General features: G+C 43.1%; 1 long non-coding RNA gene across 1 annotated transcript; it reads left to right on the forward strand.

Moving 5' to 3' along the window:
- Positions 1 to 788: 788 nt before the first annotated feature.
- On the forward strand, positions 789 to 12,144 carry LOC147829106 (uncharacterized). Its single transcript, XR_015449697.1, has 4 exons — positions 789 to 6,077; positions 6,569 to 6,706; positions 7,069 to 7,209; positions 8,412 to 12,144. It is a non-coding gene; the product is annotated as an uncharacterized LOC147829106 (long non-coding RNA).
- The last annotated feature ends 306 nt before the right edge of the window (positions 12,145 to 12,450 follow it).

Here is a 12,450-nt window from a genome sequence, read left to right on the forward strand (position 1 = left end):
GGCAGGTGCCTCCCAACTGGTAGGGATGGTTTGAGAATCAGTCAAATGGTTCAGTCCAAGCTTGTTGGCGGAGAACTCAGTTTGATCACGTGGGGGAACCGGGACTGAGCATTTGCACTCATACACGAGGTACAGACTCAGCTCCTCTCCGCTGGGGAGAGAGAATACGTGTATATGCACAAGGGATGGACAGTGACATAATTCAGTACACAACAGGGGCTTCCGGAGTCACAAAGACCCTTCGTTATGCAGAGGAGCAGAGGGCAGTGTGGGGTCCCCAACCCACAGAGGGAAAATACTCTGAGAATCTTCTGGAGGGCGGGCAGTGGGTGTCTGAGAGGAGGGGCCCGGCTCCAGTGGGGATGAGCAGCCCCGCTGGCCCCTGGGGACAGCATAGCCTCGCTGTGTGAGGCCACCCCATGCCCCTTCACTCCCGAGCTCCGCCCTTCCAACCGGCTCCTTTCTGGGGCCCCATCCTGGCTGTTACCCTACTTTGGCTGGAGCTGTTATGTTGTTTTAAATTTTGCTGTCTCTCCTGATGAACTGTATCCCACAGACACAACTAGGGAGGCGGCCCTTCCCGGGAGACAGGTGCAGTCCTGGGCCTTATAGTCAGCGAGACGGGGTGTCCTGAGGGGCCCTCATCTGCCTGCACCCCAGTGTTCTTGGGTTAACGTGAAAGAGATGGGTTGGGGGAATCGGGGACCGTTTGAACCTCAAGTGTTATGCGTACTTCAGCGATGCCCCGGAAAGAGCAATTTTCTGACTTTGAAGGCAATGCAAGAAGCTAAAGTGAATCATCTCCAAGTGAGGCCCCTGATGCAGCCAGTGTATGCCGTCCGGGCTGTTTTCCAGTGGACTCGGGCCCCTTTCTGGGAGCACAAGACCGTGTGGCACCAGCAGGCAGCCACTGGCCTTTCCCCAGCCTGCCCGTGGACCTTGTGGCAGTCCCTCCTTCTTGCCACATCACTGTTAAGTGCTATAACTGATATTTGTGGTCCATTTTTCACTTTACTAACTGCTACCTTTGGTTCCCTTTTTCCTGTGTCCCCTTTCTGCCATTTGCAGCTGCCGCTGGCCTTTGGAAGGGCGATGCACCCGAGTCCATTTGATTCTCATCCCCACCGCGTCAGATCACCATGTTCCTTCTGTATGACAGGGGAGGACGTGGTGAAACTCCCCCCATTTATAAATCAGCACAGCTGCCGGTTTCCAACGCAAGTGCTCCTGGAGGGAGACATGAGGTGATGGCAGGTTTCTTGTGCCTTGGAAGCTCTCCGTCCTTTGAGTCTCCGGCCTCTCTGGGTCCCCAGAGCAGGCAAGCTGTATAACAAACCCATCCATCCATTATCATCCATTATCGGATGGAAGACTTCCAGCCCCTGGTGAGAAATGGGAGAGTGCTAATGTCTACATGGGTAAAAGTTATTGACCATGAACAGAGAAAGTGCTTTTTCCTCTCCTTCCCTCCCGTGATTGGAATTACTAATTAGATCAACATGGAATTAAAATGATTCCAAGACTGGAACACTTGGGGAAGAATCTCTTGAAGTCCGTTTTTCATCACTGAGCTGAGGCTAAATTATGCTGTCAAAATGCCATATTATTTCAAATTAGCCAAATTAATTAATCTAACTCAGTCATCGGCTATATTAATCATCTGTCTTAGAATTTTATTAGAGAAATAACGTGACTTTTTCAGTTTAGTGAACATAGATGAACTTCACTGGCAGGTGGCTTTTCTTCTGTTCAAAGCTGGTATTTGAAAATCCAGGCAGTGATAAGATTCCCTCAGATGCACTCCATTAAATTCCAGTTTCCTATTTTCTTTTCTTTGCATTTTAAAATATCTAACTTTCTGCAATTAAGATTGCAAGGAATAACGGATATTTTTTCTTTTTTTCTCGAGCACTCAAATGCACTGAAACAATTGCCTCACATACAACCCGTTTTTTAGGCTAGTTCTCGTTTAAGTGCCAGAAATTCAGAAGTGGATGCTTAGGAAGAGCTTTTGGTTGAAGTCATCCATTGCCCACTGTCCCATAATTCTAGATTCGATAGCTACTCTCAGAGCTGAGCAATCGGAGAGGAAGTATTGTGACCCATACCAAGCCCACCTGCGGATTCCTCAGGCTCTGACTCAGATGAATCTGAGATAATGGATTCTTCCCACACATCTAGTGATTGTGCATACCACATTTACATCTTGATTTATTCCTCAAAATTTATCAGAAAATGTCATCCACAGAAAGATAGTAATGATGGTGGAGAGACGGGTATTATGCTCAGCCACGTCACCCTTTTGTGCAGTAAGTCTCATCAATACCGCTACCCCGCCAATGCATGCCTGTTTGGTGTTTGTTTTTGGAGACAAGATCTTGCAAGGTGACTCAGGCTGACCTCAAAGTTCTGGGCTCAAGTGATCTTCCTGCCTCAGGGCACACACGGGTGTGCCATCCAGTTCAGCTGTCACCATCTTATGGATAGAAAACCAAGGTGTGTTATTCCACTTCCCTGGCTGTGACAAAATCCCTCAGATAAGCAATGGTGGAGGGAAGATTTATTCTGGTTTACAGTTTCAGAGCTTCCAGTGCGTGATTTCTTGGCCCTGTCACCCTGGGCTGGTGGAGATGTGATGCGTCACGGCAGGAGCCTGTGGAGGGGTTCTGCACCCCTGTGGTGGCCGGGGAAAGATGAGAGGGAGAAGGAGACAGGACGGGGCTGGTGACGTGCCGGGCCTCACCTCCGCCCCTTCCCGGTGGCACCACAGCCTTCGGCATGTCGACCTTGGTTGACCTTGGGGGACGTTTCAGATCTAAACCATGGTACGAGGCGAGATGTCCAGGTTCACGGCAATCTCATCACGCCTGAACAGTGAGCCAGTAGCAGACAGAGCCATGCCCAACATTACTGGCTTTCAGAACACCGAGTTTCCAAGCGATCAGGGGAAAGCAAGCCATCTGGACTGCGGCCCACGTACACCGGATGTGGAAACAGAGCCCACTCAACAGCGAGTGACCTCAGCTCTGGTTTGATTGGGACCCCCAGAAGTTCACGTGCTGAAAACTCAGTCCTCACGTTCCCATGTTGGTGGCATTTGGGGGTGCTGGGAAGTAACTGTAGTTGGAAGAGGCCTTGGGATTAGCGGTGTTGAAACAGGAGGAAGAGTCCTGAGCTGGGTGCTGCTCTCTGCTGCCAACAGCAGCCCCTTGGTCCTGAATGTCTCAGCATCTAGAGCTGGGAAAGAAACGTCTTTATTAAGTTAGTCTGTGTTATTCTGTTGAAGCAGCAGTGAATGGAGCAAGATAACAGGTGCAGAGAAAGGCTGTGAGGGGCTGACAAAAACTGCAGGAATAGCAGCTGGGTCTGCACACCTCCCTCCTGGGCCACTGCAGAGTCTCAGCTAGGGAGAGTAGTTGAAACTCATGTGGGTGCCGATTGGGAGCCAGGACTTCTTTCCCAGGTTTGGCTATTGTCTAGAATAATTTTCCAGGAGCAGGTCACTGGAAACGAGTAACGGATACTCAGCAACCTGCAAAGCCCATGGTTCCAGTTCCATAGGTCTTGCAGAGCCTGTGGAAAATGTACATCTTCTTTGCTGTCTCTTTCCCCAGCTACTCTTGTTCATGTGACTCTAGCAATAAGAACTGTGGTTATTTATATTCTCATAGCTGTTACTGATGCTAATGAGCATAGAGTAGTTTGAATTCATTTGACACTTTTCCTGGAAGGGGTTCAGTGTTTATTATTATTGCTCATCTTTGCCCTTTGAGACTCTGGCTGAAACCCAGCGAAGAAGTGGAAAAGTACCGTGAGAAAGGTTGTACTTGTGGTATTTCGGGCTTGACTGGGTACAGGAAGTATGGCTATCTTAGGGGAAAACAAGTTTACATATTTTTCTGGATATGTATCTATATAGCTGTTTTAGAGTTGGGAGGCTTGATGTTTACTGTAAGGTTTGAATGTCCACCTCAAATTACTGACCCCACAGAAGAGTTTGAAAAACTGGCTGAGCTACCACCCAAGCAGTTCCTGCAGCATTTCAAGAGTCAAAAAAGGTAGCCTGCAGTTCAGTCTCCAGAGGCCGTACGAAAGGCATTTCTAGGAGGCAATGGGCTAGAACATGAACTTTACAAGGTCTTGCTGAGAAGCAAACTTTGTATTTTTTTCTCAACGTGGTCAATATTTGTCTGGGCAATAACTAGATTATTCTGGAAATATTATGAAGTATTTTGGGATTTTGTTTAGCTTATTTTGGAGAGAGAGAGTGCCTTTTTAGGACTCATGGGCAGGTGGAGTTTAGAATGGTCGTAAATGAATTTATCCTAACAAAGTAGTGCCTCTCTCTACCCTCAGATTTCTTTTTACTGGTGACCATCTTTTTTGTTGCATCTGGCTCAAAAATTCTATAAGCCTCCCTGGATGATTTCTGTAGTTATTCTTGTATCTGGCCTGACCTTAATAGATGAATGCCTTTCTGTACTGTGGTATTGTGTCCTTATCTCAGTCATGTTTCATGTATATTTTTGGACAAAAGAATTGTCGGCAAGGTGTAGCCTTGACTTTCAGTCCCTGCTTGCTGATAACTTTCTCATTTACAGGAGAAAGTGAACATTTCTAGGGTGCTTTAAAATAAATGGTTCTCATAGAAATGATACTACATTATTTTTGCTGGAATAATGCTTTTACTACAATCATTATGTGGTCAATATTTTGAGAAAAAAACCCATGTTAATAAGTTGAATACTCTTTAGGAAACTAGATTATTCATTTGGACAGCACAGCCGATGCCAAGGTGGGCCGTAATGCTGGACAGTTGCACAGGGGGTCTAGATATGCTCTTGTTTTAAGATATTGGTATCGTTGTAAATCTTGACCACTTACAGTACAGTTACTAAATGTAGAACAACATTTATGGGCATCACTGGAGTGGGCTCCGACTCTTCACTGCCAAGCACAATTTTATTAAATGATTTTATTCTACCTATTTTAGCAACACACTCGGTGGTTTCCTAAGTCCCATTCCTATACATGGCACTGATTTTACCAGCTATTAGTGAAAGGAAATTTAATGATTCTTGAGATATGGGGGTAAAGAACTAGCAGTGTGGTGAGCAACCTGTAATCCTGGCACTTACGGGGGCTAAGGTAAGAGGATCACAAGTTCAAGCTCATGCTGAGCAACTTAGCGACTTAGCAAGACTCTGTCTTGAAAGAAAGAAAGAAAGAAAGAAAAAAGAAAGAAAAAAAGCAAAAAAGGGCTGAGGATGTAGCTCAGTGTGAAAACTCTGGGTTCAGTCCCCAATACCACACACACACATACACACCAAAAATAACAAATAAAAGTCAAACTGGTATACACTGACCGACATTCTTGACTGATCTTTGTCTCCACAATAATATATCTTAAAGCTAGAATGGTTTTTCTAGCACACACACATGCACACATTCACACACACATTCTGATGTAACCCTGAACAGGTCTGTAAGATTTTGAGCAGAGTGGTATGCACTGAATTGTGTTCCATCAGAATTCGCGTGTTGGCAGGCTAGCCTCCCCGATGTCACTCAGACTATGATCTTACTCGGAGTGCCACTCTTTACAGAGGTGATGAATTTAAATCGTGCTATGACTGATCTCCTTATAAAGAAGGGAAATTTGGATACAGACACATCTAGAGAGGGAAAATGACGCAAAGAGTCACTAGGAGAAGAGAGCCACCTACAAGTTAAGGAGAGAAGCATGGAACAGGTCCTTCCCTCACAGCTTAGAAGGAACTGACTCTGTGGACAACCTGCTCTCCCACTTCCAACCTCCAGAACTGTGGACGATAAATTTTAGCTGTTTAAGCCATGCAGTCTGTGGTATTTATAATGACAGCCTCAGCCGACTGATGAAGGTAGTCATGCAAAGAAGCCAATGCGTGGAAGAGGAATTCCAGCAGTTGCAGAGGCGGAAGTCGAAATCCACAGTCGCAAAGTCCCCAGCATGGCCAGCAGCTTCTGTGGCCGGCGTTAGTGGAGTTGGACGGCAGGATGAGGGTGCAGCAGGCAGCAGCGGTGTGGACAGAGCCTTGGTAGGCCTATGGCAGGACAAGTTGGACTGTGTAGTCTCTTTTAGTACTTTCCTATTCTCCAAGACATAAAGGCCTTCACAAATTTATCTTCTTTTTAAATAGTTCAAAGTTACTGCTGGTTACAACTAATAACCCTGACTGCCACAGAAAGAGATACCAAGAATGGTTGCATCCCTCAGGCTCTAGGGAAATTTGGGGGCCTGGGGTTATTTATCTGAGGTAAAAGGCATAAAAATAAGACTTGTATCAAGGGAGATGAATCCTTCAACCCATGATATATAGTGACAAAATGACTAAATAGATAAAGAAGCCAGTTACTCCTATGTCTCCAAACCCGCACCTGGAATTTAAGCCTCAGAGTGACTCAGGAGTAGATTTTGTAGGATGGGAAAAGTGCCTCCTTCTAAACTTGCAGGTTGTATGGATGGTGTAAGAATTAAATTCTTCATTAAGACAGATTTACAGGAGAAGTTATTTTATTTTGTTTGCAGGCACAGGATTAACACCCAATAGGAGACTCAATGGAGAAGCCAGAAGATTGAAACTTATATATCACCCTGAGCTACTGAAAGGAGTAGGGGTTTGGAGTTTCTTGTGGTTGGTGGAGAAAAATCATGGGAAGGAGAAAGGTAAAGATATATGATGAATAAAGTTTACCTTTTTGAGAAGATGAGAGTTGTAAAGTGATAAAAGTTTTCTCAGAGTAGCTTTCTTCCAGGTACAGATACATGTATTCCTGGAGATTTCCTTTATTAATCTAAAATTCCTTGACAAGAGGGGAGATTTATACTTTATTGTAGACCCTGGAGGAAGGCCAAGTGCTCTACCTGCATGGGCTAAGTCACAGTTTCCTTGAGCGCAAATCAATGGGCCCAGATGGCGTACTTTAGAGCGACAGAGTCCGATGCCAATGCCTCCCTGGTTTCCAGTGACAGCGCCTGGAGGAGAAGGTGGGTGTGCGAAGGGTTTGTAAGACTCTGTTATCTGACAGAAGCAAAGCATCTAGGAAACGCATTCAAGTGTAGAACCTGGGCATGCTGACCAAGGCAGAAGACGTCATTCCAGACAGGGTTGGCTTGGACACCACAGGACACTTTCCTGGGGGTGTGGAGGCCCACGGCAGCCTGAACAGGTGAGAAGGATTCCGAGGGTTTTCTTCTTCAAGTACTCACATACCACACGAAGGTAAATTTCAGTTGCCAGAAAGTTCTTCATTTAGCATGAAATCCAAGTGTTTTGGCATATAAATGTTGTAGTGGTTATCACATAAATTTGCCCACAGAGTCTCATTGTGTACTATTGACTTGCAAGAAGGCTTTTCCTTTGGTAAGAAATATATTGCGAGCTTCAGCAGGTTTAAAAGTGCTTTAGAGGCTCTTCTGATAGCCAGCGGAATAGCAGTGGGGTGGGGTGCTGCTGTTGACATAGATGCCTGATTTTATTGGGCATGATGGGACCCCCAAGGGGTAGAGCAAAGAATGCATTTACAAGTACCGCCAGGGGTGTGGAAGGCAACCTCCCGTTGCAGAAATCTGTGAGAATGGTTTTACCTTAGGGATTTGTTGGTACTGGTTAATTAATTTCAGAGGAATAGTTCATGAAGTCACACTTAACTGGTAAATAGAAATGGCTCCCTCCTATAAACCAACACCCAGTTCCACGGCCATGACGGATGGCACCCTGTTTCACCCACCCACGTCTCTGACCTGAGTCGGGTCCTAGCCCCTGGGCACAGGTATGAACAGCAAGTACAATTAAGGAAGAATTTGAAATAACGTCTTTCATGCTTCCTGGGAACATTCCTCCCAACCCAGACAGTCAGAGCTTGGAGCGTTCTGCAGGACATCTCTGCCCTGCGAAAGGATAATAAAAGCTTCAAGGCACTGTAGACTCGGATTTGGAGTTCACACTAATTCGCGAGCACCCAGATCTTTAGAAAACAGGTTCATGGGTGATCAGGCACTAAGTGGAGTTTGAAATTGTGCTTACCTTGCCGAGGACTTGCTGCAATGAATTTGGAGAAGACGTTCTTAGCCATTCACACATTCACACATGGCTGTCTGACCTACACAGGAAGTGCTTTTACGCCAGGCAGTGAGTCAATGCTCGCATCAAGAAAATGTGTTTTTTAAAAAGGGCAGGTAAGCCGACATGGGGCAGTGATGCACAGTACTGCACCATCCAGTGTGAATTAGACACTGATTTGAAAGAGGGAGATGGGTGGATGAGTTACCATGATTTGTTTTCTCTCTTTGCTTGAACAGTATTCACAGAGCTTGACTTGGATTTCAAAGTCTTTCTGGGTTTTTATTTGCTTGTTTTGGTTTTCTCTAGGGTTTGTGAGGAGGAGGATGACAAAAATCTAAAAAGCTGAAGAAAAGAATTTTTGAGGCTCTGTTGCTTGGAACAGAAAACCAACTGTCTAAAGAAGGTGATGCGTTAAATAGGGTCCCTGGGATTAGGCAAAATCCTAAATGTTGAAAGAGGAGGGATTAAGAGGGAATGCATTAAAAGTTTTTCTTCTGAATTTGGATATACAGAAAAAAAGAAATAAACCAGTATGTCCTACCGTTTTAAAATACAGTCATACAGCTCTGAAATGCTAAACCTAAAATGAAGCTCAAAGTTTGAAACACCCATGTACAAAGAGAACTCCCACATCTGTGTACTTAAGCATTTCAGAAAGTCTCAAGAGGGCTCAGTTTCATTTTTAAAGTATCAAGATATGTACCAAGAAGGCTCAAGAGAGTCTGTAAGTTTAAAAAAAATTTTTTGTACTAGGGATCAAGCCCTGGGCTTCACACATTCTAGGCAAGTGTTCTACCACTGAGCTACATTCTCAGCCAAGATTATTTGAAGTTTTATTGTGCATTAAATTATTTGAGAAAATACTAGTATTGAGATAGTGAAAATATTTATTTTCTCCTAGTTGCCAGTCTTTCCACCAATTTCAGGTCTGTAATTCATGCAAAGTCACTTTCCCTAGCCCAAAATCTGCTGCAAAAGACTTTCTCCTGTGACCCAGCCTCCCCAGCTCTCTACTCCCTGCTTCCGTTCACGGGTCTGCTTGAGCTCTCTTTCTCCCACCCTGTTTGTCCACGTAAGTCCAGGAGCTGTGGAAACCTGCAGAGCTGGCTTTCCAATCCTCCCTGCTCTTCAAAGCTGTACAAATTTCAAGGCGCTTAACTTCTCCCTACTTAGTCTTTTTAATGTAAGACAGTGATAACCCTTCTCGCAAACAAGATTGATAGGAGAGGAAGTGAGAAAATGTGTGTAACTCTCATGTCAGACGCCTGCCTGAGAGCAGGTGCACCTTCTCCTGGGCCCTCTCTATCTTGTCTTTATTCGGGCCTTCCTTGACACCTCTTGCCTACCAAGGCAGAAGACTCTAGTTTCTTCCTTGAATTACCGAAACACTGTGTTATCTGTTGTAGCACTCAACACCCATGAATCATCTACTTTATAATATAGTTAATTCTATAAAGTTCTCAGAAGCTGAAGTATTTTTGGTTCATCTTTTGGTGTGTAACAGAACAACTAGTTCAACAAATTGCCTGTATAAGATCTCCATTTAAAGTTACAAAGCAAACTAATGATCACATTGCAAACAGTAAATGTTCGCTCAGATATGATCAAATGCGTTAAAAAATCAGGAGGATACTTGAGTGAGATGATGTTAAAGTAATATATATCTAATACTACATAAATATAATTGAGTACATATTTCATGAAAGAAGATATATGAATGGTAGGTTATTAAGCACATGTAAAAAAGCTCAACACCATTAGTCATTAGGGAAGTGAAAATGAGCATCATAGCGAGATACCACTACATACTTACCAAAACGATTATAATAAAAAACCGGACAATAATAAATATTGGTGTCTATGCAAAGAAACTTGAATCCTTCATATATACCTAATGGGAAAACACCTTTTACTGCTACTTTGGAAAACATCTGGGCTGCACAATTTATATTCCCATCAGTATATATTTTGTTCATAAAAAGTTGAACAGCAATTTGCCATATACCCACTTAAGGATATGCAAGGAATCTGTGAAGGAGGAGAAATAAAATTATGTGTTCATACAAAGATTTGCATGCAAAGTTCATAGTAATGCTCATTGTAATAGCCAAAACATTAAAAATCCAAATGCCTATCAGCTGGTGGTTAGATAAATAAAATAGACAGAACCGTACAGCAGAGCATTAGCAGTGAAAACACGAAGTGCTGCTACACACAGCAACACCGACGAACCTAGAAAACATTACATTACGTGAAGGACTTCAGTCACAAAGGACTACTCGGAATATGATTCCATTTATGTGAAACATCCAAGAAAAATCAAACCAGCAGAGGAAAATGGATTCTTAGAGCATGGGGCTGGAGGAGGCATGAAGAAGAATGAATGCAAATTGGCAGTGGAATTCTTTTGTGATTCTAAAATTGGACTGCGGTAATGGATTCACAACTTTGTAAATTCACTAAAAAAAAAAGATCATTGAATTGTCCAATTAAAATGGCTGAATTTTATGGTATGTAAATTAGACTGCCATAAAGCTGTTAAAAATAATTGGACTTCCAGATTGTAGCACTTTTATTTATTGGAATAATAAAATAAAACCTAGTTTCTTTTAAATAATGTTCCAACAAAAACATGCTCAAATACCATGAAAGGCTAATCTGCAGAATCTGTCTAATTTCAACTCCTTTATTATGTTTTGACAGAATAGTTCTTTGGTCTCATGTAATAAAATATGAAGAATATTTTCTTTATATACACTATTGAAATAGGAATAAATTTTAAGAGAAAAGTCCAACAATAATTTTTTAACAAGTTTTGTAGAGATCTTAAATTTTCAACAATTAGGTTAGAAAGGATTGTTTTTACTAAGACTTTATTAGATCTGATCTATTAGTTTGTTCATATAAATTGTCAGTGCATTGCAGTCTTTCACTGATTAATTATTCACCCCAAAGTCTATTAGCTAATATTTACCACTTACAGCCTAATTAAAATTGAACTCAAGCTACTATTAAATAGAGGTCATTCTGAAGTTCTTTTCGAGAGAAATATAGGTTCAGTTATAGGAGGACTGCCAACCAAGTCTTTTGTCAGAGGGTAGTTATTTAGAAATCAATAGGAAATTTAGGGTTATGGGTGGCTTGCAACACTAGAGTTCTATTGTTGATGACTTAAACAGAGTATCAGATTCATTTAAGGTGGACGACGACACAAATCTGGAAAGAGAAAGATGTGTTTCCAGGCGGTAAGGAGTAGCCCACACTTCCGTGACCAGGCTGCAGCAGGCATCGGCATAAGTGAGCCCTCTCCGCCCTCCGTGCACCTTCTCCTTAAGGCATAATGGGCCAAGAAGCGACTCCCTCCCCAGCCTGCAGGGTTTTCAGTGCAAGGTCTTCTGCCCTTTGGGAACTCCGCACAGATGCCCCGGAGTGAGCGCAGAGGTTGTCAAGAGAACAGGACCCCACGCCCATTCCTGGTTTCTCAAGGAGGCATGAGGAGCATTTTTATTTGTTTCATTTTCTATTTTCGGACACATCGTATTGTACATATTTATGGGGTCCAGTGTGATAATCCAGCACATGTGTACAATGTATAATGCCCAAGCAGGGTAATTAGCATTTCCATCTCCTTATCATTTGTTTATGTTTTGGAACTTTGACCTCTTCTCTTCTAGTTCTTCTTAAAATATCTGACAGGATGTTAAAGTCACAGTGTCCCGAACACTCGGATTTAGTACTTCTATGGATGCTTCTGTATCCTTTCAATCTCCCCTCTCCCCCCAGCCCCCTACTCTTCCTAGCCCCTTGTATTTACTTTTTTATTCTCCTCTTCTTTGAGGTCAATGTTTCAGTGGCACACTTGAGTGAAAACATGTGGCATGTGGCTTTTTGTGATAAAGTTTTGTTCTTTCACCCACTGTAATGTGTAGATTGAGATGCAATTCTGTCTGAATGTTTTTGTCCCTTTCATGTTTATGTGCATGTAAATTTGATAATAAATTTTTCTATAATAAATTTCTCCCCCCGTCCCATTTGGTACAAAGAGGTCTTTATTGGCAGAATTGTTTTATTTCTCCAGGACTTTATATCAATGTGATAGAAATAATGCTAAAATTTCAACAAGAGGGACCTTTAATGTTTTTCTGGTCAAACACTGAGCTTCCTTTTAAATGTGTGTTATAAGTTCCCTTGAAGTAGCCCTTTTGATGGTTGTAGGTCTGGTCCCCACTCCTGCTGTGGAGCAGGAGCTTTTATCTCCCTGTTTTGCTCCTGCTGATCACAGGGCAATCTTAGAGGGCTTCATACCCTGTGCTCATATATAAGACAAAGCTTGTAATGTGAGTGT

This window comes from Heterocephalus glaber, unplaced genomic scaffold, assembly GCF_053883595.1.
Source record: "Heterocephalus glaber isolate CG9 unplaced genomic scaffold, H.glaber_assembly_v1.0 deba00000768, whole genome shotgun sequence".
In the NCBI taxonomy this organism is placed as follows: Eukaryota; Metazoa; Chordata; class Mammalia; order Rodentia; family Bathyergidae; genus Heterocephalus; species Heterocephalus glaber.